Consider the following 26,024-nt stretch of genomic DNA (forward strand, 5'->3'; position numbering starts at 1 on the left):
ATCCAAATGTGACTTCTCATCAGTGGAAAAGAGATTTCTCTGAAGCTGCATGTTGAAACCTCTCACCAGTAGCCCAGATCTTAGTAGAGAATTGTCACCCTCTCCCCAGTGAGGAATGTCTATTTTTCAAATTCCAAATTTTTTTTTGGTGTAGTTTCTCCTCCAGACTGATAATTATTACCTTTCATTCTGCTAATGTATCCTAAGCTCCTTCCAGAACAAGGCTACATCTAATTGATTCATTTGTCATCGATACAGAGAACAGCAAACATTGCGTGGCAGGTGCCTTATAAATATTTTGCAGATGAATGAATAACTACGACCTTTGCTTTTTGATTTATGCACTTCAGAAATTCACGGAAGCCTTTGGAGTCAATGTTTTTCCTACTGAATGTACAATACCACTGCTATGATTACTTCTGTAACTAATTCACCTCTCAAATTCAGGTTCATGTGTACCCATTGAAAAATATATGCTATTTTAAAGCAATTGCTTAGATTTTGCCCAATAATTTAATATATACAAACATATTTTATATCTAATTTATTTATAATCATTAATTATCCTAAATACACAAATATTTATATACTGCATTTCCATCTGGCATGAAATATTGATTGATATTTCCATGAAATTATAGTGTTCTGGCTATCTAAAAGTACAAAAAATGTCTTTAAGACAGCTTTAGGTGACTTTACCTACTTTTAATTCCAGGGCATTAGCTTTTAGCTACAATTCTTCTTCTCTTAGCAATCTTTTCTAAAAATATGTAAAGATTTATGTATGATGATAACATTCAATTCACACACTTCCATCCATTTGGGTTCAGAATCCATCTTAGAGGAGCAATTGCCCAAGTATGTGTAAGGCCCCGGGATTAGATGTCAAGTAAACAACAACCAAATAAACTCTACCAAAAATTGAACTGGCTGTCTATGCTTTACATGCTCTAAACTTCTACTTATGCATTAAATATGTATACACTTCACTTCCACAAACCACCTCCTAAATAAAAAGACAGACCTGAAACAAGTGATCATAAAAAACAGACACATTAGTGTTACTGTGGTAATTTACCCTTAGGCATATTCTATGAGACAAGGGTCATATGTATCAGTTCTGAGGCTGTTTCTAAGCTAGGCACTTAGTGTTATTTGTATGTCTCCAATTTCATTTTGTCCACATTTTTGTAAAGAATCTGCATGCCCATTGTTTTAGAACTATTTGTATATAGTAGTCTAGTGAGACAAGCACATATTTGAGAGTTAAAAACGGTTAATTGTGGAGGTCTAAGATCCATAGCAAACTAAATAGTATGGATAAAATAATTAGTGATTGAAGGAAAGAAAACTATTCACCACACTTTAATTTAGTGTGCTTTAGTAAGTTTAATAGTTTGAATCTGCAGTTTCCTATAAAACTACCCTCTGTTTGCTATATTTATATTTGCATGCACACACACAAGCAGAGAGAGAGAGAGAGAGAGAGAGAGAGAATCAGGAGTTTCAGTTAATTATATTTATATCATATAAATAATAATGTGATCTTAAAAATTCAAAAATAGCCGGGCGGTGGTGGCGCATGCCTTTAATCTCAGCACTCGGGTGGCAGAGCCAGGCGGATCTCTGTGAGTTCAAGGCCAGCCTGGACTACCAAGTGAGTTCCAGGAAAGGTGCAAAGCTATACAGAGAAACCCTGTCTCGAAAAACCAAAAAAAAAAAATTCAAAAATAATTGAAAATTATTATAGTCAATGATAATGAATAAAGAGTAATTAAACAGGAACTTTTGTCGATGTTGACTAACTCCTGTATTTAAGAAATTATTGAGTAGATGCCCAATTTTCTCAATAAGTTCTTACTCAAGTATGTTCAGAGCAGCATTATTCATAATAGCCATAACCTGAAAACAACCTAGATGACCCTCAACTGAAGAATGGATAAAGAAAATGTGGTACATATACACAATGGAGTATTAACCAGCAGTAAAAAACAATAATATGAAATTTTCAGGCAAATGGATAGAACCAGAAAAAATCATCCTGAGTGAGGTAACCCAGACCCAGAAAGACAAACATGGTATGTACTCACTCATAAGTATATAGTAGATGTAAAGCAAAGAATAACCAGTCTATAATTCACAGCCCTAGAGAATCTAGATAACAAGGAGGACCCTAAGAGAGACATATGGATCTCCCTGGGAAGGGGAAATAGATGTGATCTCCTGGGTAAACTGTAGGTGGTGTGGGTGTGGGGGGTAAAGAGGAGGGGATGGGAGATGGGAACATGAGGGATCCAGATGGGGAGGTATGGAGAGGGAGAGCAACGAAAGAGATATCTTGATACAGGGGGCCATTATGGGGTTAGAGAGAAACCTGATGCCAGGGAAAAATCCCAGGACAACAAGGGTAACCCCAGCTAAGACTCCTAGCAATAGTGGAGAGGGTGCCTGTACTGGCCTCTAATGGGAGGCCTTACCCTTTCTAAGGAGTGGATGAGGGGAAGTAGATAGGAGGTGGAAGGAGGGAATGAGAGGAAAAGAGGGAGGGTAATCTGTCATTGGTATGTAAAAAAAATTGAAAGATGTAATAAAAAACTTATTGAGCTGAATTTTCTCTCACACAGTAAATTTATAATTTTGTTCCCTGGTTACAATAATAATATTAACAAATGACAATGTGTTTAATGTTTAATTATCTTCACTTGATTTTCTGCATATACTAGTAACATGTGTGCAAAGGCTTTATTGCTATGAGGGAACAATTAAGGAGCATGCAAAGAAGGGGATAAAATCAATACAAGGAGTCTTCATGAAGGTGGACATGTTGTGAACATCAGGAGCTCATCCACAGCAGTAGTCCTTTGAGAAGATGCAGAGCATCCAATCCACATTTTAAGAAATAGGTACTTGTGCCCGAGTTCTTACATCACTGGTCATCACCCTTGTCTTCTCATGCTGTATCACAACAAAATGAAAGACCAGATTCCTGTGGGCAAACTATCAGTAGGAAAGACAGAAACCTGTAGGAAGGTGAGCTCCACACACTGCTGTAGCTTCCAGGATGAGCTTGTCAATCAGTTCATCAAACAGTGGAGGTTGTCATGGAAATGTTGAAATACTCTCTTGACCAGGAGATTTTTGATTTGTTAGAGGCAACTTCATTTTCTCATGCAGGGAGAATTAAAAGTGAATCCAGGTAATAATCTGTTTTTTTTCTGTTGTTTTATATTTGTATTTGGAAGGGTGGCTTATTAATAACCAATTAACTAGACTTCTACCCTTCATGAAATCCTGATTTGGCCTCACAATTTCTGGCTCAGCCTAGGGTTAGTATAATCCTCCTCTAACCCCAGTGATTTTGGGGACACTGCATTCTTGGTCAAGCTAGAGTCAGAACAGTTGAATATTGCTAATCTTTTTGGACATGGCTGTTCAAGGAGCTGGTGATGATATTTTTAATAGACTGTAAATGGTGGTAATATGTTCATGGAGAAGAGAAAGAAAATCATTTTTCCCTACTGGTAGGAAAATGAGATTCTTTTTAGTATAACTAAGAATGGCATTATATCTATGCTCTAACAATCTGAGAAAACGTATTCCCCTGTATTTTCTGTGTTAACACTGGCACCTGTCACATCTATGTTGATTATATATTGAAAATTCAAATACATTTGTTAATTTCTCAAAAAAAATTGAAAGGCCAAATAAGCATGAACTTTGTAATTTTTTTTAAAAAAATCTATTCTTCTACCAGTATAAATTCCAAAATTTTATTTTCAATTTTCAGCATATTAGCTAGAATTTTTTGTAAATTGATTAAAGTAACTAAAATATAAAACTATGAATTTTCTTAAGAACATTATTTAAATTCATTTCCTGAAATTAAAAAAAAATCAAATAATATATTAAGTAGTCTATGCAGATAAATGTGTCAAATACTTTCTATGTGTTCTTGTTTTTGTTTATTATATGGTATACACATTAATGTTCATAGTTGTTGTATGATTTCATCATGTGTTGCTAAAAGTTTTTGTACTCTAAACATAGAGATATGAAATAAGATAACATCTGATGGGCTGGAGAGATGGCTCAGTGGCTAAGAGCACTGGCTGCTCTTCCAGAGGTTCTGAGTTCAATTTCCAGCAACCACATGGTGGCTCACAACCATCTATAATGTGATTTGATGCCTTCTTTTGGCATGCAAGTATACATGTAGATAGAGTACCATATACATAAAATAAATAAATCTTAAAAATATTTAAAAACAATAAAAAACATAACATCTGATAAAATGATATCAAGGTTTTGCTTTCATTTTTCGAACTGCATTTCAGGAAGTAAGAAAAGGAATGTTATTCTCAAGTTGATGCTTCGGTACATGAAATTAGAGTGGGTGACAGTAATCCATTTACTGAGTTAAGACCCATAATTAAACCTGAATATATCTCAGGAGATTACTAATTATAAACACGATGTTCTAGAGGTCAGTATAGATGGTTGAGAAGTAAGTCATACTTGACAATTTGTTTAGGTTGAGATGACAACATTTAAATTAAAATTTATACTTGAAATGCCACATGACAAAATATCAGCCATGAGGAGATTCAGGTCTTTTAAAAATGACTATAATGCTTCACTAGCTACACTAGATAGGCTTACACACAACATCAGTTCAACAATGTTCCTCAAAAGGAAGAGATTAATGTTTTGGGTCCTAATTTTATATACATGGGGAAAAAAGAAAATGTGTATTTCTTACCAATTAGCCTGGTTGTGAGGCTTAGATTAATTTCACTTTTCTGTACTTCTGAGAATCATGACAACTATTTCACAATGATGCGTTACATAAAATGTTTCCTAAAACATAAATGTTTTGAAAAACATTATGGACTATTTACATATCATAGAGACTGCATGTATTAGTTACATTTCTTGTTGCTATAACAGATTATCTGAAAGAAAAAAATCCTTAAGGGATGTGTATTAGTCAGGGTTTTCTAAAGTAACAGAACTTGTAGAAAAAGTTTCTCTCTTCCAAACTGTGGTCCAGCTAATTCAAAATGGACCTTCCTATGAATGGAAGGTTCAAGAATCCAGTAGTTTTTCAGTCCACAAGGCTGGATGTCCGAGCTGGTCTTCAGTGTACACTAGTATCCCAGAGAAGTGGGCTCTAATGCCAGTGAAGGAATGGAGTTGCTAGCGAGAGCAGGCCAAACATAAGCACACAAAAAAGGATGAGAGAACAGAAGCAAGAACAGAAAAGAGAACTTCCTCCTTCCGTGTCCCTATACAGGCTTCCAGCAGAAGCTAGGCTAGATTAGAAGTGGGTCTTCCTACCTCCAAAGATTTAAGGTTGTGTTGTCTTTCCACCTCATTCAATCAGAAGTGAATCCCTCACAGGTGTGACCCTCAGTTTTTGTGTTTTAATTAATTCCAGCCAGATGTAGTTTAGTTGACAATCAAGAGTTGCCATCACAGAAAGGAGGAATAATTTGGGCTCACAGTTGATTTTAGAGAACTATGGTAGAGAAATAATGCATAAAGGAGCAGGAGGTTGTTGACAACACAGTTCCTGGAGTCATTAACAGAAGCAGGTGAAGGCTAGTGCTTCCCTGGTTTCTTCCTTTTACACTTTTGATTCATTCTAGGTCCCCAGACCATGCAATGGTTTCACCTTCACCCATCTTAGTCTAAAAGTCAAACTTCTCTGGAAACATTCTAATAATTATGTTTGGAGTGGTATGTCTCCTGGTTGATTCCCAATCTCATAAAGTTGTCAATGAAGATTAACTTTCACATCTATCAGAAGACAAAAAGTGTATGCTACTATGAATAATTGTATTTAGTTTACCATAAAGAAAATATCTCAAACAATTAATGAAAAGATTCATGATTTGGAGACCATGTTCAGTGGGCTTTTTTTTCTGTATGCATTACTCAAACCATGTACACCTGTGTTAATAATAAATTCCTTTATCTAACTTTGAGACATTTGGGGTCATATTCTTCCAACATTTGTGCAAATCACCCCACAAATATTTTGTCATTAATTATTCATGATACTTTTTATGGGATCTGATATGAGATCTGCCTCATTAAAAAAAAGGTGAAACAAAAAAGGAGTTACTTTTAAAAAGACCTTGATTATCCTCGGGAGAATGAACAGCCCTTCCTCAAATCCTTGAGTGCTATTGATTAGAAGTGTCAGACAGGAGAGAGGCTGGATTTCTACCTTTTACTGCTTCCCTTCCCCCTTTCTACACAGCTGAAAACACGCCAATGTTAGTCTTTCAGTAGAGAAAAGCTCTAGTTTGATCAATTTCCTAATGATACAAAAGACAATTAAATGTACATATGTTTAAATTTTGTACTGGGAGAAATGAAAAGGGGAATGTTATCTGTCCTAGACAACTTTCTATTGCCATGAAGAGACACCATGACCACACAACTCTTACAAAGAGAAGCATTTATTTGGGACTTGCTTACAGTTCAGAGATTTAGGTTGTTATCATGGTGGGAAACATGGCAGCATTCAAGCAGACATGTTGCAAGGGAGGTAGCTGAGAGTTCTACATCTGGATTCCTATGCAGTAAGAAAAGAGATACACTGGGCCTGTCTTGAGCATTTGAAATCCCAAAGCCCACCGTCAGTGACACCCTTCTTCCAACTAGTCCACACCTACTCCAACAAGGCTATACCTCCTAATCCCTACCACATACCACCACTCCCTAGTGACCAAGGATTCAACTCTAAGAGCCTATGGGGGCCACTGTGATTCAAACCCCCACACCATCTTCACTTCAAATACTTCTTTATGGAACCCACATCTTACACATTAAGTGCAGGGCCCCATAAAGAATGCAATTAAACAAGGGTAGGTAAGACAGACCAACTCCTTTCAAATTCCACCATCATTTTGTAGAACTGAGATATACCCAGATAGATATTCTAAGAAATTAAATTCCCTATACTCCCTACATAGCAATATTTTTCCCGATAAAAGTCATTTTATCAGTTGGATTTTTCAGCTCTAATTTTTCTTAAAATATATTTATTTATATTTAATTTGAATAAATATTTGTTTGAGGCAGCTTTCACTTGGAATGGATTTTCAGCTATTTTAAGTCATAGAAAAAATGTTCCTGGATACTAGAAGATAAACATGTAAAACTGTTTTAATTGTTAAACAGTAGAGGTGTGAAACAACAAAAAAGGAGTCTCTGGTCTAGACAAAACTATACCTGCCATTACTGTAAGGATTCTGTCCTTATTATGTCATTAGCTTGCAATGGCGTCCCAGCCTAAAGAGCAGATGTGCCCTCCCACGCACTCTCTCTGTGCTTTCCCTCCTTGCGGTCTCTCTGTCTCCCTCTGCATCTCTTTGGTGTTCTCTCTCTCTCTCTCTCTCTCTCTCTCTCTCTCTCTCTCTCTCTCTCTCCTTCTCCTAATAAAGCTCTAATAAGTTAACCATGGCTCGTGGTGATTCTTCCGCCACCTCAGCATCTAGCACCAGCCACTTGCACTGTATACCTGCGGTAGCTGCAGCCAGCCATGAGTGCCTCCTGCTCCACCCTTCAATTATAGCCAAAGAATTACAAAAACCTGAAATCAGCAATTAAGTTTAGATAGAAAATAGTCAATTTATTCTGTCTTTAATTTTTAAAGAACTGGTATATGAAGTAATGGATTTCATCAAGAGACTTTCATACATACTCCCTTCCCATAGCTCCCTATCCCCCTGTCTGACTCCTTTCCTCTTCCCACTATCCCACTTTATGCCAAATGTATTCTACTTCCTTTTTCCTCAATTCGCACCCTTCCCTTAAGATCTGTTTTCCTCTCCCACAGTCTGTGTCATGGGCTGAATGGGAAATGCCTTCATCGGTTCTTTATTTAACCACAGATCCCCAGTTGGTCATGCAGAATGGGGAGGCTATAGAGCTTTTATGACAGAAGTCTTGCTAGGGGAAGTACATCACTGTGGGCAGGGGTTGCAAGTTTGTAGCATCTCCCCACTTCCAGGTGACTGTCTCTGTTTTCCTGCTGTGCTAATGAAGTGGCTACCTTCTCCATGTCTTCCTCACCCTCACCATTACAGACTCTAGTCATCTGGAACTGTAGTAAGCCAAAATAAGCCTTTTCCTTAAGTTGCTTCTGGTCATGGTGTTATACCACAGCATAAAAGTAACAAATACAGACCATTTTCTTTTACTGCCTAAACACAGGCACCCAGACACATGCACACAGACAACATACATTCATGAACACACATTCACACATACACACATACAAATACAATTGAAATTTAGGATTTGAGTGTAACACTGAGGTATTTGCTTTTCTGAATCTTTGATACTTTAATTATTTTTTATTATTACACATATCTACATGGGTGTTTTATTTGCATATATGTCTGTGTACCACATGAGGAAGGGCAGCATATCAGGAAAAAAGAAGAGTGTGTCAGATCCACTAATACTAGAGTTACAGTTGTTTCTGAGTGGCCATGAGTATGCCAGGAATTGAGACAAGAGCTTCTGGAAAAGCAGCAAATGCTCTTAACATCTGGATCACCTCTCTAGTCCCAAGTCTGGGATATTTTAGATACTAATTTCAAGTCCCACCCATCTTACTGAAAACATCATTATATCTTTTTTTTCTTTCTACTATGTAAGAGAAAAAGAAAAAGCAAATGAACTAAATGAAAACCAAACAAACAAAACAAGAGCACAGGACTCCAATGCATGTTTCCTCCTAGAGGAGGAGTCAAAACTTTAGCAAAAGTGGCAGTGGTGATGCTAGTGGGATTTTTCATTTTCCTTCAATTAAAGATGAGGAAGCAGGGGCCTTGATCAGTTTCTGTTACTTAAAATCAAACAGCTGCTGAGCTAAGATTCACACCCTATGCTGCATCTCAAAACCTCACATACTCCTTACAGGACCCTCAGGAAGCAGCAGGATTCCCAGTAGACACATATCCTTGAACTCAGAATGACAGCAGAAAAAGCTTTTGTTTTTATTTTCTTTATCTTTTTCTTTTTCTTTTTTGAGGCCTGACATAAGTTCCAAAATTGACCTGTCAATCCTTCTAAGCATGAGCAATGAACTTACAATGCCTAGGGAGACATTGGTTTAATTAAAATGACACAGAGACAAGGATTCAATCCAGTTTTACAATTCATTAAGTTTGATGGATATAAAGATGCACAAAATATTGAAACTTATACAACTAAGTAATTGTGAGGTATTGGGGAAGAAAAAGGCAAATGTCCCTCAGAGATTTAGAAAATTGTGATTGTTTCAGAATCATTGATTTCTGTCACTTACTGTTTTTCAGTTCAGCATCAGTGAGGATTTGTGCATTAATTACGAATAAGGTACTATCAAGACTGGGTTGAACATCTCTTGCTTGAACCAGGAACTTCTTGGATGAAGTGCTGTCTCTAAGAGTCTTCAGGGTGCCTGAGTTGAAGAAGCATGTCTAGATGTGTGGGACAATTCTTCTCAGTACTTGCTTTTCTCTTTATCCTGAAAAGAGAGAGGAGGAGAAGCAGGAGCAGGAGGAGAAAGACATTATTGTTTGTAGTGTAGATCAATGTGTAGCACATAGACTAAACTATTCACAGAAATTTTATTTCTTGGGATAGGAGTTTATCTGGTCAAAGGGCATGTGACAAAGCTTGGATAAAAATTAGTAACAACAAATATCACATATCTCCTGGTTGCTTCTAGAAATACAATCCTTCCTACAGATAGGAATGATTGGAGGAAGAATCATGCAGAGGAAATCCCATCATCATCATTATCATCATCATTTGAACTCATGGTTCTATTGCTGGAGACATTTTTAGGTATCTAAGACTCTAGAAAAACAGAAAGAACGGAATCTGGGAAACATATGGCTTCATTCTTTGTTTCTTTTAAACATTCCATGTGTATGTAATTATGCTTTGTTTTATTACTTGATCCCATTGTCCTCTCCCAATCCTGATCTCCTCTTGCTGCTTTCTTTCCTTTCTGTAAATAGACAGTGCCTCTGACTTTATACAACAGGTTCCTCTATCCCATTATCCTATCTTGTTCCTCTTCTCCATTAAACCTCTTCCTCACTTCCCTTGGTCCTCTTTCTGCTTTCATGATCTGCATACAAATGCATACGCACACACTTATACATGCACATACGCATACGAAAATTTAAACATAAGCTCTGCATATGTTCTAGTTGCTGGGATAAAGACCATGACTGGAAGCAATCTCAGGAGAAAAGGTTTATTTCATGTCACAGTTGTAGTCCATCATGAAATGTCAGGAAGGCAGGAGCTCAAGACAGGTACCTTAAGGTAGGAACTGAAGTAGAGGCTGTGGAGGACTGCTGCTTATTGGTTTGCTCCCCCGGATTGATCAACTACCCTTCTTACACAACTAAGGACCATCTGTCCAGTAACGGCACCATACACATTGGGATGGGCCTTCCTGCATCAATCATGGAATCACGAAAATGTTCTATAGACTTGCCTATAGAATGATAGAGGTATATTCTGAATTGAGGTTCCTCTTCTCAGCTAACTCCAGTTTGTGTCAAGTGCACACACACAAAAATCTCGGTAGAATAGTATATGAGAGATAGTATTTGCAGTAATTCTATTTTTAGATTTTTGGAGTAAACAAAACAAACTCTGCATGTTTTTCATAGTTTCTTTACCAATTGGCATCTTATATTCAGTGAAAAATGGTGCATCTTCCAATACATCTTTACTATCATAGGTTTTTTTTCTGATAATAACAATCAGTTTTCCTTGCAATAGAATTTCAAAGCAGTTTTAATTTGCAATTGTCTGATGGCCAAAGACACTGAATATCATTTTATTTTTGTGTTTGTTCATTTGCTTCTTTGTTTGGGAAAGGGCTTATATAGTGCAGGTTGGCCTCAAACTTGCTAACTAGTCAAGAGAAGGACCTTGAATTCCTAATTCTTCTACCTTTGCCTTTCAAGTGCTGAGATTACAGGAGTGTTTTACTATGCATAGCAAATTTGTTTCAAGTGTCTATTGATCATTCATTTGTATTTATTTAAAGTGGTTTTTTTTCATTCATTAGGCTAGTAATTGCCTGTAATATTTGTGAGTTTTGAGGGTTATTTAAGTTTTTTTCAGTTTTATAATATAATCAGGATATGAACTCCTTATATGATATAAATTGGCAAAGATTATTTACCATTCTTTATACTGTTTCTTCGCTGTGGAGATTATTTCTTTTGCTGAGCTGATTTTTATTTCAAATAATTTCTTCTGTTAATTTTTAGCATTCAAATTATTTATTGTGCCATTGGTTTTCTTTTCAGATAGATAGTCCTGGCTTATCTTGAACGGTTTTTTCCTACATTTTTCCAGAGCAATTTCAATGTTTCAGGTCACATCTTAAGTTCACTGATCCACTTAAACTATTCTTTTTGCAGGATGAGAAGTATGGGTCTAATTGTATTCTTCTTTGTGTGTGTGTCCAGTTGAAGAGGCTATGTTCCAACAAATCGTTTTCAAACTTGTTTTGCAATATTTTAAATTTATTGCAAAGAAAGAATATTTATTATTTCTCAATAGACTATTGACTTATTAATATCCCAGATTTGAAGATTGTGATTTTTTTCTTAAACTTTTGCATTTTGTTTAAAAAGATGAATGAAGTTATTATATTAGTTAATTTTGGATTTTTTCTTTTTTATTATAATTTTTATTTTAAAAATTTCTTTCCATTTACATACTAACCCCTGTTCCCTGTCTCTCCCCTTCTCCTGCTCCTCCCACCTTCCGACACCCATCCCCTCCTCACAGAGGGTAAGGCCTTCCTTGGGTAGTCAACACAGGCTGGCATACCAAGTTGGGGCCCTACCTAGCCCCTCCCTGCCACATAAAGGCTGAGTAAAGCATTGCACCATAGGGAATGGGCTCTAAAAGGCCAGTTCCTGTACCCAGGATAAGTCCTGTTCCCATTGCCAGGGGACCCACAAACATATCAAGCCAGACAAGTTTCAGCCACATTTCAGAGGGCCTAGTTCGGTCCCATGCAGGCTCCCCAGCTGTTAGTCTAGAGTCCATGAGCTCCTACTAGCTTGGGACTTTTTTCTAATCCTTTTATTTTAGCAATAATGAAAAGAAGGGACAATGGGCACAAAAGAAGAACAATTTCAATTTGTGATATAGAATCATAGTATGTATGCTTACAATATTTTATAAATTACATAAAAAATTTAAAATTTTCTGCTTTTCAAGATTTGTTGCCAAAATGTAAAATGAATATTCCATGCCACACTGTAAATAGGAGGACAGAGAATTTTATTTTTACTTGGTAATTTCAAGGTAATTGCTTGAGAGACTTTCTTCTCAACTTGAAGCTATGGGCACTTGAGACTTCAGTACATATTCTGACACCCTTGTATCTAAAAATCTATGTCTACCAGCTAACTATGTGAAAAAGAAAAAGACAGAACTCTGATTTGTAACTGTGTTAAGTTCTTTGATATATTACCTTTGATTAGATACTATTTCAAGGAAGAAGAACCAAACAGGCTCCATATATTGGGCTATTAAGAAAATAAAATAAAAGGGAGTTGAGTTCCACTTGACTCAAACTGCTGCAGGGCTTCCCATTTGTATTCTAGCGGTTTTTCTTAAAGGAGGCTTTGTTAACAGATGACTGACACAGATTTGCATTTAATTTCCTTGGAGGCACAGAAAATCCTAAACCATCAGTTATTTTAGAGAGTAGCAATTGATCAATTAATAATTGAATCCACAGGGACAAGACATAATCTCAGTCCACTGAAAGACTTGAGGAAGTGTCAAAAAATTTTTCCAATTGATTTTTGTAAGTTGTTGCCTGAGATGCACAGTAGGTAGTGTGAGGCTAGGAGGTTTAGCCAGGATGTCAGTGAGCAATTGGCTGTGTGGATAAGACAGCTGGAGCAATACATAATCCTCCTTGACCAGAAAACAGGAGTGTCACAAAGAGATAACCCATATTAACAAATAGTTTGATCCGTCAATAAAGTAATGACAATTACAAAGATAAAAACTGCAAGAAGATTCTATACCTACCGTATATATTGAACGATGGGATATTTAACTCAAATGGGCTGTGTCTTACCACTCATGTTTAGGAAGAATAGAAGACTCTAGTACTCTGACTGCAAGGAACATGTAATTGAAATACCATAATGTAAACATGTACATTACTGTCAGACCTCTGTATAGTGTATCCATTGCTGTTCTTCTTTTTGCATTGACTTGTACATTACTTATGCATTATTTTCTGAGTTTTCTTTTTTTTTTCTTTACTGTCAGTTTTCTTATTCATTTACTTCTTTAAGGTTTAAATCTGAAAATTTGGTAGCAGTCTGTACCTTGGCTATTACATTCAAGGATTTAAAAATTCTCCTCTCTCTGTTAATAATAAAGTCAGGTTTAAATCCTAAATTTGGCTAGTTTGGCTAAGCAATCTGAGTAAGATAAGGAGCATCAGATAAGAGCTCATCTTCCTTCTAACAATCCAGTCATGATCATTTTCACACTCTATTTAGGAAAATGTCATAGGCCTCCAACAAACTTATCTTCCAATAGGTCATAGTAACCAAAATCAAACACAAAGCATGGTGCTCTACAAATGCTTACAAAAGCTTAATGGTCAAGGTGGAGAATTTCATCTTAGTAATATTAAATATTTGAACTATAAACATAATATTTCTCAAATTTTACATTGTATCTAACTGTGATGTACAGCTATCGGTGTCCCATCATGATGAATATTTTATAAAATCCATCCTAGGGAACAATATTCCAGATGCTATGGTGATATTTCATTTCTATTTCTAATAATTTGTATTTAATATATGTAAATACAGCACACTGAGGTGAATCTTTTAAGTTATACTCACAATTCATATACATGAGACACAGGCAGGAAGACAGAGAATTGTAATGCCAGCCTGGTCTACAGAGAAAAATTTTATCTCAAAAAACAATTCTCCAAATAAGAACAACTAGAACACAAAGTTCATTTTGTGCAGAGATTCCGTATTCTGTGTTGCTAACGTCAGAGGAGAACGGTATTCATTGAGTTCATAGGCCATGAAGACTTGACAGATTTCAACCCTGAAACACAAGGCCGAAAGTTTCAGCCCTGGGTGAGGAGGGTTAAACGTGATAGAGCAAGAGGCTTTCAGAACAGAGAAATGCTTGTGCCTCTTTTGTTTGCTAATTCCACTTTCCACTGTCTGACACCTCTCTCTGCAGGAACAGAAGGTAGGCTCCTTTCTTTACTGTTGATTCCATTTCAAAGGAGAGGCCTAGAGCTCTGAGCAGAGAGTCTGGGCTGTAAACCTTAAAAGGTGCTGGGGAAAGATTTACATTTCAAAGATTCAGAGAAAGCTTTCTCAAGTAAGTGCTCTAAAGAAAGCTAAGACCCAGTACTCAGGAGGAAACCCAAATTTAAACAGCAGGGCTAGTCTAGTAACTAAACAGTTTACTATTCTGGTAGAGTTTTGCAGACTTCTCATAAAATTCTACACAGATTTTCAAATAATCAATCAGTGGGAACTGCTTTCACTTTCAACTTCATCCTTTTCCTTTTTTGTTTCTCTCTTTCCTTCCTTCCTTCCTTCCTTCCTTCCTTCCTTCCTTGCTTCCTTTCTCTCTCTTGCTTTTTTCCTTTCACCTCCTCTTTCTTTTCCTTCTTTTTTGTTACATCTCTCCACACGATGTTCAAGTGTCAAGTGGACACTAGAGGAAAATTTTAATTTACTATTTATTAACCACAGGGGATGCTGCCAGTAGTTTTGTACATGTTCTTGGTCCTATTACAAAAAAAAAAAAAAAAAAAAAAAAATCCCCCTTAGCTAACAGTTTTATCTTTATATTCTTTTCCATTTTTAAAGATTTACTTATTCATTTTATTGTATGTCTGTGAGTGTTCTGCCTGTCGGCTCACATGTGTTCTTGTTGCCTGTGAAGATAGGAACAGGGTGTCATATTTGCTAGCACTGGAGTTATGGATGATTGTGAGCCTCCACATAGGGCTCACCCTGAAGACTGGTCCTCTGCAGTAGCCATAAACACTCTTAACCACAGAATCATCTTGATAAGTTTTGCTAAAATGCATATTTTATACTGGATATTTATTTGCAAACAAAATTCAGCAATTATGTTTATATCCTTGGTCTTACATTTTTAAACAACAAATTCACTCATGTGCAAGGCAAATATCTCTCTAAACAATATACTCACTTGTGTATCTATATCTCTATCTTTCTGTTTTCTTGTTTTCCTAACTATCCACCTCTCTGTCTTTGTCTCTTTCTCTGTCTCTGTCTCTCTCTCTATCTGTCTCTGTCTCTCTGTATCTCTCTGTCTCTGTCTCTGTCTCTGTCTCTGTCTCTCTCTCTCTCTCTCTCTCTCTCTCTCTCTCCTTGGCAATCTAGCTGATTTGGCCTCTCCTAACTACAGGTGTTTTTTTTTTTCTCTGATTCATTGTCATTACAATACCCTGTCTACTCTCAACCACATTTTTCAAACCTCAGATCCAAGTGGGACAGTCATTCAATTCTCACTTATTTGTCTTCTCTCAGGAATCACATTTCAAATTGTGAATAGTCCAATTTGTAAGAACAGCCATTTTATATTTTTATTAACCTCTCTATTTGTTTGAAAGCAGTCAGTATTTTGTTCTCTCTTTTATTTTCAAAGAGACAGCATGCATATTTAATTAAACTGATCCTTTGCTATGTTACATTAATCAGTCAGTTATTCTTCTGAGCTAATCCTCCAGTTGTTGGTGCTTTGGGAAATTTAGGATAAGGATTCCATGTACACTAGGAGTCAGTTTCTGTAAAGGAAATTTCAACATAATAATGGAGGAGAAAAACAGAAGAATGTAGACATCACAGGGAAGGCATTTTGATTAAAGATAGAAGGGACAAATTAGGATGTTTGCTAATATATCCCTGGTGTTTCCTGATATTCTCCTGGGCATAATTTGTTAAGAAAAAAGTTTTGAGACATCATTTTGAACTATAGTATTTGAATCTTTAAACAACAGCTTTTAAAGAAAGAAAACTGATTCATTGACATGTATTATTTTTAATATTAACATTAATGTTACAGGGAGACCACCAGAGATGACCACTCAGACACAGTTTATAGCTAGCTGAGAGTATTCCATCTGGCTAGGACTACACACAAGAATTCAGGACCTAAGTGTAGTCTGAGCGTTTAGAGCAAGAAGTTTTCAGAGGTATCTGGCTCTACACCTGCAGTGAGAGGTTTTGCATAAGCAAGCAGTTTAACAGAAGCTAAGGTAAGCAGTTAGCTGGTGGGGGAGTTCTGCACAAACAGGCAGTTTAGCAGAAGCTAAGGTGAGTTAACAAATCACCTTAAACTTGGGTTCCTATAACAGAGTTGGGTAATTTTCCACAAGATTCCTCATCAAGGAGATTAAATTCTACTTAACCTGAAGTGGCCTCAGCAAGAATGAAAGAGGAAGGTACTGTTTTACCAGGTCACATTAAGACAATATAAAATATTCAATTTGGCATTTCAATTCATCATTTACTTATGAAACATAATAAATTTACACAAAGAGCTTTATTTACACAGAAGTATTACTTCTTTATATGAGGGGTAATTCAATTCCTAAAAATATGTTAATTTTCCTGGATAGACTTTTTCAACAAAATCTATCAATGTTAGATGCACGATAAGCTCTGATTCAGTTTCAAACTTCTTCAGTATGATTAATTACTAGGCAATTAGACTTAACCCAGCAGTTCTATTTTTGTAATAACAGGTGCATATTATTTTGTTGAATTAGATATTGGTTGGAAACAAATTAGAATTCAGAGTTTCAATATTCACCTAAGATAAGTAAGACTATGCATGGTAGAGTTTGATTCCCTAGCATAATCATTAGTTGTCATTACAGGCATATGGCATCCTAGTCTCACCAGATACTATTTCCTGCTATAGACTGGAGTCGGTATATGTGTGTGTGACAAAGCTTTCACAAAAATTCTTAGGTACCTTTGGATTTTCTCTATGTACAATCTAGCATTGTATAATAACCATGTGACTAACAGAATTAATCTATACATTGTATTCTTCAAATACACCTGAGCCATGGTCCTTAAACTTAATACATTCTTACTTCCATTATTTTTTTCTGCCTTTCCACCTTCCTCTGAGTACTCCTTCTCTCTGATTTGCTTAATAGAGACCACAGAAAACAGTTATGTTTGAACAATTAGTAATAAGTAATGAAAATATTTACTATGATCTGGATATGGCTTTACTATGTCCCACAAGGATTCATGTGTTGCAGGTTAGTCTCCACTGTGAGGGATGAAAAATATGGACAATTAATCCAATTCTCATGTTTAGAGATGGGAGGTTTGGGAAGGGATTGGGACAGAACTCACATAACTGAGTTACAGTGGCTTTGCATGCGATGTGCTCATATACACGAACACTCTCTCCCTCTTGACATTTGATGCCCTAAATGAGTTGCTAAATGAGTCTGTCAGTTGCAAATAACCAGCAGTTTCATTCTCTTGGCCTTCAATCAGCACTGTGGGCCACTACTCCCTTTAACAGCAGTACACTAAATCTAACAACAACCACAGCATATTCCTTTGCTATATTTACATATCAGATTATTAAGTGTGTAGATTAAACGCATTCCTGATTAACTCAGAGTCACCAACAACTCATAAGTGTCACATTAATGAATGAAATAAAAGCACTTCCTCTTAGAGTCATTTAACCACCAGCAAGTCCAGATTTGAAGTCCCTGTTCCATGTTCCTAGTGTCTTTAGTCCACTCTCTTTCTGTTGTGTGAGTCTGAATTGGTCCTGCCTGGTTTTCTTGTGATTTTTCTGTCTCTGTGTAACTGTGTCTGGGTCTGTCTGCTATGTGTCTGTCCTTAACAAAAAGGATATGTTTTCACTTTTATTGAACAGCACAGAAAGCATTACATGGTGAAGGAATGGGATACTCTATAGAAAAAATTTAAGAGAGTTTTGCAAGGACTGAGTTGCTACCTCTAACAAACGCAAACTGACCCAGCTACTAGACATCATTGTTTGTCAACCAATATCCATAAATGTTGCATTAGCCTTTATGGTAGATTTCAGAAGGTTGTTTTCAACCTCTGTTGCCTTCAACAAATGATACATATGCATTGTTCTGGGTCAGGGAAGAGTACAGAATTTGAGACTACAGCTATGCTTTAGCTTAGGTTGTTGAATTACATGGAAAATCCAAAACTAATAAGGTTCATTGTTACATCGTTCTCATAAAGCAAGCTAAACAAATGGCCTGAGTACACAGTAGGTCAGCTGTCTTAAATCTTAAAGTGTTTTGTTAACTCTGGCTGTTAGGTCTAGCAAAAGTTGCAGTCTCCTGGACAGTGAGAGATATTTTCATAACATTATATTGTTACAGTTAAGTAGTTACATAGGTGTTATCAGGCTTGAAATTCTGAAGGACATCCCTCTTAAAATCCATATCCTTAAAATCAAGGATGGGAAATTTAGGACTAGATATACTGCTAAGAAGACTGGTCCTGGGAGGAAACCTGACATCTTACACTGCCTGGAATGTTATTAATAGACAACCAGCTAAGTTTGGTTACTCCTTACAAAAATTACTATCCAGTAGAAGGCTTTTGGACAAACAAACAACAAAATACAGGAGTACATATTTTATCCTTCTTTTAAGAGTCAATGCTGGAAGATCTGTGAGTCACTTAGATAGGAAATCACCCAGCCTGTTCTTGAGATCTTAAGAATTCTACAAAAATTGCTTAAACTGTGGACTGGCCTTACTCACTCTCACCTCTCAAGAGGTTATGGCTCTACAATGGTCCTTTTGGCCATTGTTCTCTCTCAGCCCTAGATGGTGTAGTCTCCTCTATTCTGCAATAAACAACGCTGCCTGCTTTCAACACATCATTCCATGTGCCTTGTCAGAATTCTCCAGAATGGATCCTCAAATTACACTAGGATCAATACATATTAGAGACATGAAATTATACTTATAAATTTGGAGAATTATTTTAGAGAGCAATTGAGAGTCTCCCTGTATAAGAAGTGACATAGTATCCCTCAAACTTCAGAATTAAAACAAATGAAAATAATAGGTAAAATGTCATTTATATTTGGTTACATTTGGATTATTTGCTAAGAATATATTTGTATTTTTCATACAACCCAAATAAAATTTAGATTAATGGCACAGCAGAATGACTGTAGTCAACAGCACTACATCGTAATATTGTGATAACTAAGAAAGGACGTTTTAAATATCTTCCCTCTAAAAATGATAAGTAATGGTTTCTTTAGCTCAATTTATCATATAACAATTATACACATGTTAAAACATCACAATACTCCATAATTGAATATACTTATGAGCTTTCAATTAAAATAATACTTATAAAAGAAAATTATAAGCGTAGAACAGAAGACTTAAAATTATGAAGTATTTGGAATTTAACATTGGGAAACTCTATTTCTGTTTCTTTTTTATATTTAGTTTTAATTATCTAATTTTTAGAGAATTTCATACATGTATGCAATGCATTATGGTCATGTTAGTCCCCTGAAATTCCCTGTTTTAATTTTGCCTATTATTTTCATTTGTTTTAATTCTGAAATTCACCTGCAGTTCTTCAAGTCCTGCCATAACCCTTCTCAACTTTGTATCCTCATCTTTTTATTATTTTTTCATTCAAACTCTCTGAGTCCAAATACTGCTCGTGTATATATGGGTCTAGGGCCACCCACTAAAGCAAATGGCCGGGTAGTGGTGGTGCACACCTTTAATCCCAGCACTCCAGAGGCAGAGGCAGGCAGATCTCTGTGAGTTAGAGGCCAGCCTGGTCTTCAAAGCGAGTTCCAGGAAAGGTGCACAGATACACAAAGAAATCCTGTCTCGAAAAACCAAAATATAAATAAATAAATAAATAAATAAATAAATAAATAAATAAATAAGTAAGTAGATAGATAGATAGATAGATAGATAGATAAATAAATAAATAAATAAATAAATAAATAAATAAATAAATAAATAAAATAGATAAAGGTAGGAAACAGTATCCTACTGTAATCAACAACCAACAGCTTTAGGTTGTGTAGGGCCTTGTGAGTCCTCTCTCACCCACGCCAGCATATTGTGTGTTTGCTCTTACGAACAGTCTAAGTGCACCAGTCTCCTGGATGCTGGGATTGAACGCCTGTTCACTGTGCTGCTGTAGAACATTCTCCCATTTTCTAGGCAAGAGAAGTTTGTGTAAGGAGATTTCAGTTATTTTCTCATGTTAGCTGATTCTCTTATTTCTTCTTCTTTACTTTTGGTCAATAATCTAGCATTTAAGAAGGAACAATTGCACTGTTGGTTATAATAAATTAAAAACTGTTTACTTTTGAGGAAAAAAGTATCTCTTTCATGTCCGTATGTTCCCAGCTTTGGAGTATAGCATGCACACAGTGTAAGATACAATTAAAAAATCCTTATCACAGAGAGTAGACAGGGAAATTAACCCATTTTTTCTGTTCTTTTTTTTTTCTTTTTGTATTTTCATTATTAATTTTACTTTATTCTTGAGAATCTCATACATGTACAAAATGAAACATGGTCATACTCACCTTCCATTTTCCCCTTCCTACTGCCCTCAAATACCCTCCAGCATGGCCTCTCCCAACTTGCTGGACTTCTCCATTGTTTGACAAAACATTAAGTCCAATTAGTGCTGCCTGTATGACTATGGATATGGAACCGCCCACTGGGCAGAAGACATATTACAGTGGTCACATCCTCAAGGGGAAAAGCACCCTCTTTCCCAGGAGCTGCTGACTGCCAGTAGCTCCTCAGTAAGGAATGAGGACCATGCCCATCCTGGATTTGTACCCCCTCATCTGTGCCTTGGCCTTAGGTGGATTAATTGTGCAGGTCCTGTGCAGTTTACCACAGCTAGTGTGAGTTCACGAGTGAGCTAGCCATATATGTTTCATTCCCAACTTTGCACTTTGAACCATGCCTTGATATCACTTGTCTCTTACCATATTTTTGCTTCCTCATCTGTGTTCTGTCATGAGCTTTAGTAGTGAGGATAGGGGGAGAGTGGAGAAAGATATGTACATTTTTTTAAATGAAAAAAATAATTTAAAAATATGACATATGAAGTCAAAATTGTTACGTCTAATCTGCATTCAATATATGGCATATCAAATTAAGATGGTTTGACATCACTACATTACACACCATGGGTACATTCAGAAACCTTTAAATTATTTTGGAATATTGTTCGTATCTAGGAATCTGTTGCAAATAAATTATTGGAATAGGGTATGTTTTTGTAAGTGTAGTTTTGATCGCATACATATATATTACTTAGAAGTTATAGGTTTTATGGAAAGAATAGATACATGGCTGCATATGCTACAAAATGTATTTATTATTCCCAGTGCCACTGCTTTATATGTGATTGGTATCTATTCTTCTTTTCATTATTATTATAATATATTCAGATGTCCAGGTGAATTTGAAAAGCTTAAGGTGTATCTGTTCATTCTCTGACCCCTAAAAACAAGCCACAGTCACGTCCTGTCATATTTGGTATTTAATTCTAAACCAAAGGAAATATGGACCCACCTCTCATATTTTCTGTTATTTCTTTCTTTTTTTCTGAACGTCTATTTGACAATAATATAAAGTTCTCTGGAAATCTGCAATAGTTCATATATAAAAACTATATCTGGGCTACTTACAAAGCAATTTCATGAATGTGTTTAATTTTCTTTCTTTAGAAGTCGGGATGCCCTGTAATTCCTGCCTCATGTGTTTACATTCATCAATAGTCAATATAATACACATAACTGCTATTGACATCAAATATTTTCCATATCATCAAACGTAACCTATTCATTTAATGCACTTAAAATGACTGCATTTGACAGCTTCCTGTTTCAATATTTTATTTGTCTTTCTCCCTGTAAATATTATCCATGAGAATACTAATTTACTAAGTTCTACTTTGGTAGAATATGGATGTTTCCATTGCTTTTTAAATGATCTACTAACTTAGCATCTAGAATATAGTAAATTTAAAAGTAAAAAAAAATATTCTACTCACTAATAAAGGGACTATTTTATGGATTGCCATTCATGAAGACAAGAATAACAAACAGGTACTTTTAGGAAGCAACTGATAGTGAGTCAGTACAAGTTCAGATTACCAAAGTAAGGCCAGACACGGAGAGAAGCCATGTATCAGAAAAAATAAAAAATAAAAGAAATTGTTTGCAAAGTCAAATGAGTGGAATTTTTGAGATAATGACTTGAAGAATCAAAAAGAGGAAAGACTATGGGAGTGAAGAGAAATATGTGTGTACCACATCTTTCTCTGAATTTGAAAATAAATATTCTTCTGACATTTTGTCTGTATTAAATAGTAGTTTTGAAGAATATTGCTGAATACTTGTGATCATCATCCAGTAAGTCAGTATGATAACTGCTGAGAATTACGGAAAACTATTTGCAGTTCAACTGCCTTCTGAGGGTTTCACATTAATTAAATTTATTATCTCTTCAGATTTAGTATGGAGGTATTATTATTTCAGATTAATAGATATGAGCAACAACTTTGAGAAACTGATTTATCAATGTCTTATGATTAGTAAGTAGTAAATCTTGAGAGATAAAAATGCAAAGACAGTGAGCAGAGTAGGAGATGTTTGGACTGCAGGGTGGAGACTGTGGGATGTTAGTCAAAGGGAGCATGTGGTCAGTTAATTTTAGGTTATGCATAGTGGGGACTGTTAATAATGTTGCATTGTTTGCTTGAGGTACAAATATGCCGAAATCCAAACTCTTGGCAAGGTGAAGTTTGTTTTGAAATATGTTTGAGTTAGGTATATTATATAAGTGAGTTTTATTTAAAACTAGTCTTAATTCCATCTTACTAGGATCCTTAAAGAAAAATGAGGCAAGACTATACACATGATGTAAGCCATGTATAAAATTATAAACTTTACTTAAAGAGATGTTTCTACAAGACAAGAAATTCCAAGGATCACCAGAAAAATTGAAAATAAAAGCCAGGCTTGGGACACATTTACTTGAAGGAGGTTCCAAGAAAACACATCTATGCTGAAAAATTATTATACTTTTAGCCTCCAGGACTGAAAGGTAACAGACACTATTTTAGCTAACTAATCAGTAGCACTTTGTTATGGTACACCCATAAAATTAGAACAATTACACCGAGCAACTCTTTAGAATTAATATCCAAATATAAGTAATATGAATATGCTCATAATTAAGACTTGGGTATCATATTCTCTAACACTACATTTTAAGAAACAATTTTGACTATAACTTGAATATATTTGTAAAGTGTCTTATTCATTTAGATATTCTTTAATTTTAACATCAAAGAAAGACCACTACCTATATAATATACTATAATTAGATACTAAGTGTCCATAATTCATTTTTTAAATTAGTTTTAACTTTTTATGTTTATAAGTGCTTATCTTGCCTGAAGATCTATGAATACGGTGCTGGTCTGGTACCCACAGAAGCCAGAAGAACACCTTGGATCCCCTGGAACTGTAGTTACCTATATGAGCTCCCATGTGGGTGTTGGGAATTGAACCCAGGTCTTCTCTAAGGACAGCCAGTGCTCTTAAACATTGAGTCATATTTACAGCCCCAAAGTATTCATTAGCATTTAGCCACATCAATAATTTTAAAAATTAGCTGCTACAATAAAATAGTAAATTATTTCTAATGAAGTTCTTCTGCAAATATTTACTTGTAGCATCTGAACTGTGAGGAAAATTTTATTGCACTGAAATTGTAATTATATAATTACTATTAAGAAAGTTGGTTCCATCATATTACAGTATTTAATAAAATTTGTATATAATTAGATTCATTGACATTGCTTGTATTAGTCACAATTAATTAAATAGCAACAGATGCTTAAAAATAGGAAGTATTTAAACCACAAGCTTTCACAATAAAGAGGAAAGAAAATAAATATATGTATGAAGATACAAGGAGACCCAAACCCACAGGAATAAGTGTCCCAAACAGTGAGGTGTCAAAGAGGAGAAGCAGGGATGAGAAAACAAAGACAGGGTTCTGGGAACAGGAGGTCTTGCATGAGCAGATGGATTTGCAAAGCAAGTTGATTAAGATGTACAGCATCTTACATACAGTTTTAGGGGATAAATTATGACACTACCAGCAGAAAACTATTATGCGATGGGATGAAGTGAGCAGAAAGCTAATCAAGCCATGATACAGAGGGGAACATAGGATACTCCGGTGTGTCACAGACTGAGGACACATAGGTCTGATAACCACAACCCCTTAGTAGGGAAGAGTTGGGTTCCCAGGACACAAGATGTCAATTCCCATAGGCCTTGACTCCAGTCCATTACCGGCCTTGACAAACATACACCAGATTTTAGACAAGGAACTAAATTCTTTTTCCATATATTACGACCTTAGGAAAGCCCAGAATAGGGCTAACTCTCAAGAAGAAAACTTCAAACCATTGCTGAATTAATTAGAAGAAAGGCTAAATGTCACTCCAAATTGTACTGGAATTCATTTTTTATAGTAATAGGTAAAAATATCATCCTGATAATAGGAAATACATATCATAAATACAAAATTAGTACTGTCCATTCTATGGCTAGTATGAGAGGCATTGTTATTTTTGGTCCAGTTCTAAAGCTGATTTTATAACTATACATTTCTACTTCCTATTTTTCACCAATATTGTAATGCCCCAAGAATACCAGTCTTTTTTTCATTAAAATATATTTGCTTGTTATGGAAATGTTAGAATTAAAAATAGGAATAGAACGTTCATATGGTTATCACTGTTTACTTAGCCAGTTAAATAAAATACATTGAGAAAGTCTCTCCACAAAAGTGACCATTCCTCTTCTACTTTGTAAAAGAAGAAAATAATAAATATTTTGCAGCATGTTTTAAAGGCAGAGATTGCCTATACTAGAAACTGTCTTATTAACTGCATAAATTCCCAGGGGATTCCTGATTCTTAGTAAACATTACTTTTTAAAAATTCTCCATGAACTGAATGTGATTCAATTCAATATGTGTCAGTTTAGCTAAGCAAACATTTGTTAAGCAAGTAACCATATTAATCTCTTTACTGTTAGAATATAAATTCTATAGTCCATCAAAATATCTGTGTGCTGTGGGATGATCTGTACGTCAAATGTGTTGCTCTGATTGGTCAATAAATAAAACACTGATTGGCCAGTGGCCAGGCAGGAAGTATAGGCAGGACTAACAGGAGAATTGAGAGAACAGGAAGGCAGAGGGAGACACTACCATGACAAGCAGCATGTGGAGATGCCGGTAAGCCACGAGCCATGTGGTAAGGTATAGATTTATAAAAATGGATTAATTTAAGATGTAAGAACTAGATAGATAGAAGCCTGAGCCATTAGGCCAAACAGTTTAAATAATATAAGCGTCTGTGTGTTTATTTTATAAGTGGGCTGTCGGACTGCCGGGGTTGGTGGGACCCAGAGAGAAGCTCTCCAGCTACATCTGTGGATTTGCTGCTAAGGATGAATTATACATATACTTGAAACTTCAAGGAATTATCTAGTGATAATTAGAGAGTAGTTACTTTCTCATCAAAAATTGTAGAAATTTAAGGGATTTAAAGAAAAACTAGCTATGATTGTATTTTTTGTTGGCATATGCATTGATTAAGTTTGCTTCTTGTACTGTAAAAATAGAGCAATTATGGAGCACTATACCTTGACTATGTGGGATGAATGTATGGTTAGAGGAAAATTACATTATAGTGCTACAGATTTCAGCTGGCCATCCAGTAGCACCTAGTTATTGAAAATCTGGAAAACTAGTACAGCAGTATTAATTTATTAGACTTAATATCCAATAATGAGTATTGAATCTGCTGAAA

General features: G+C 35.7%; 2 long non-coding RNA genes across 2 annotated transcripts in view; one reads left to right on the forward strand and one right to left on the reverse strand.

The window, feature by feature from the left end:
- LOC131896051 (uncharacterized) overlaps positions 1-9,523 on the reverse strand; it is a 64,188-nt gene extending 54,665 nt beyond the window's left edge. Inside the window, exon 1 of the long non-coding RNA XR_009375350.1 lies at positions 9,329-9,523. This is a non-coding gene — a long non-coding RNA (uncharacterized LOC131896051). The remainder of the gene's footprint in view (positions 1-9,328) is intronic.
- Positions 9,524-14,103: 4,580 nt separating this feature from the next.
- LOC131895790 (uncharacterized) overlaps positions 14,104-26,024 on the forward strand; it is a 28,306-nt gene continuing 16,385 nt past the window's right edge. The window contains exon 1 of the long non-coding RNA XR_009375271.1: positions 14,104-14,295. This is a non-coding gene — a long non-coding RNA (uncharacterized LOC131895790). The remainder of the gene's footprint in view (positions 14,296-26,024) is intronic.

The sequence above is a fragment of the Peromyscus eremicus genome, chromosome 19 (genome assembly GCF_949786415.1).
Source record: "Peromyscus eremicus chromosome 19, PerEre_H2_v1, whole genome shotgun sequence".
Lineage (NCBI taxonomy): Eukaryota > Metazoa > Chordata > Mammalia > Rodentia > Cricetidae > Peromyscus > Peromyscus eremicus.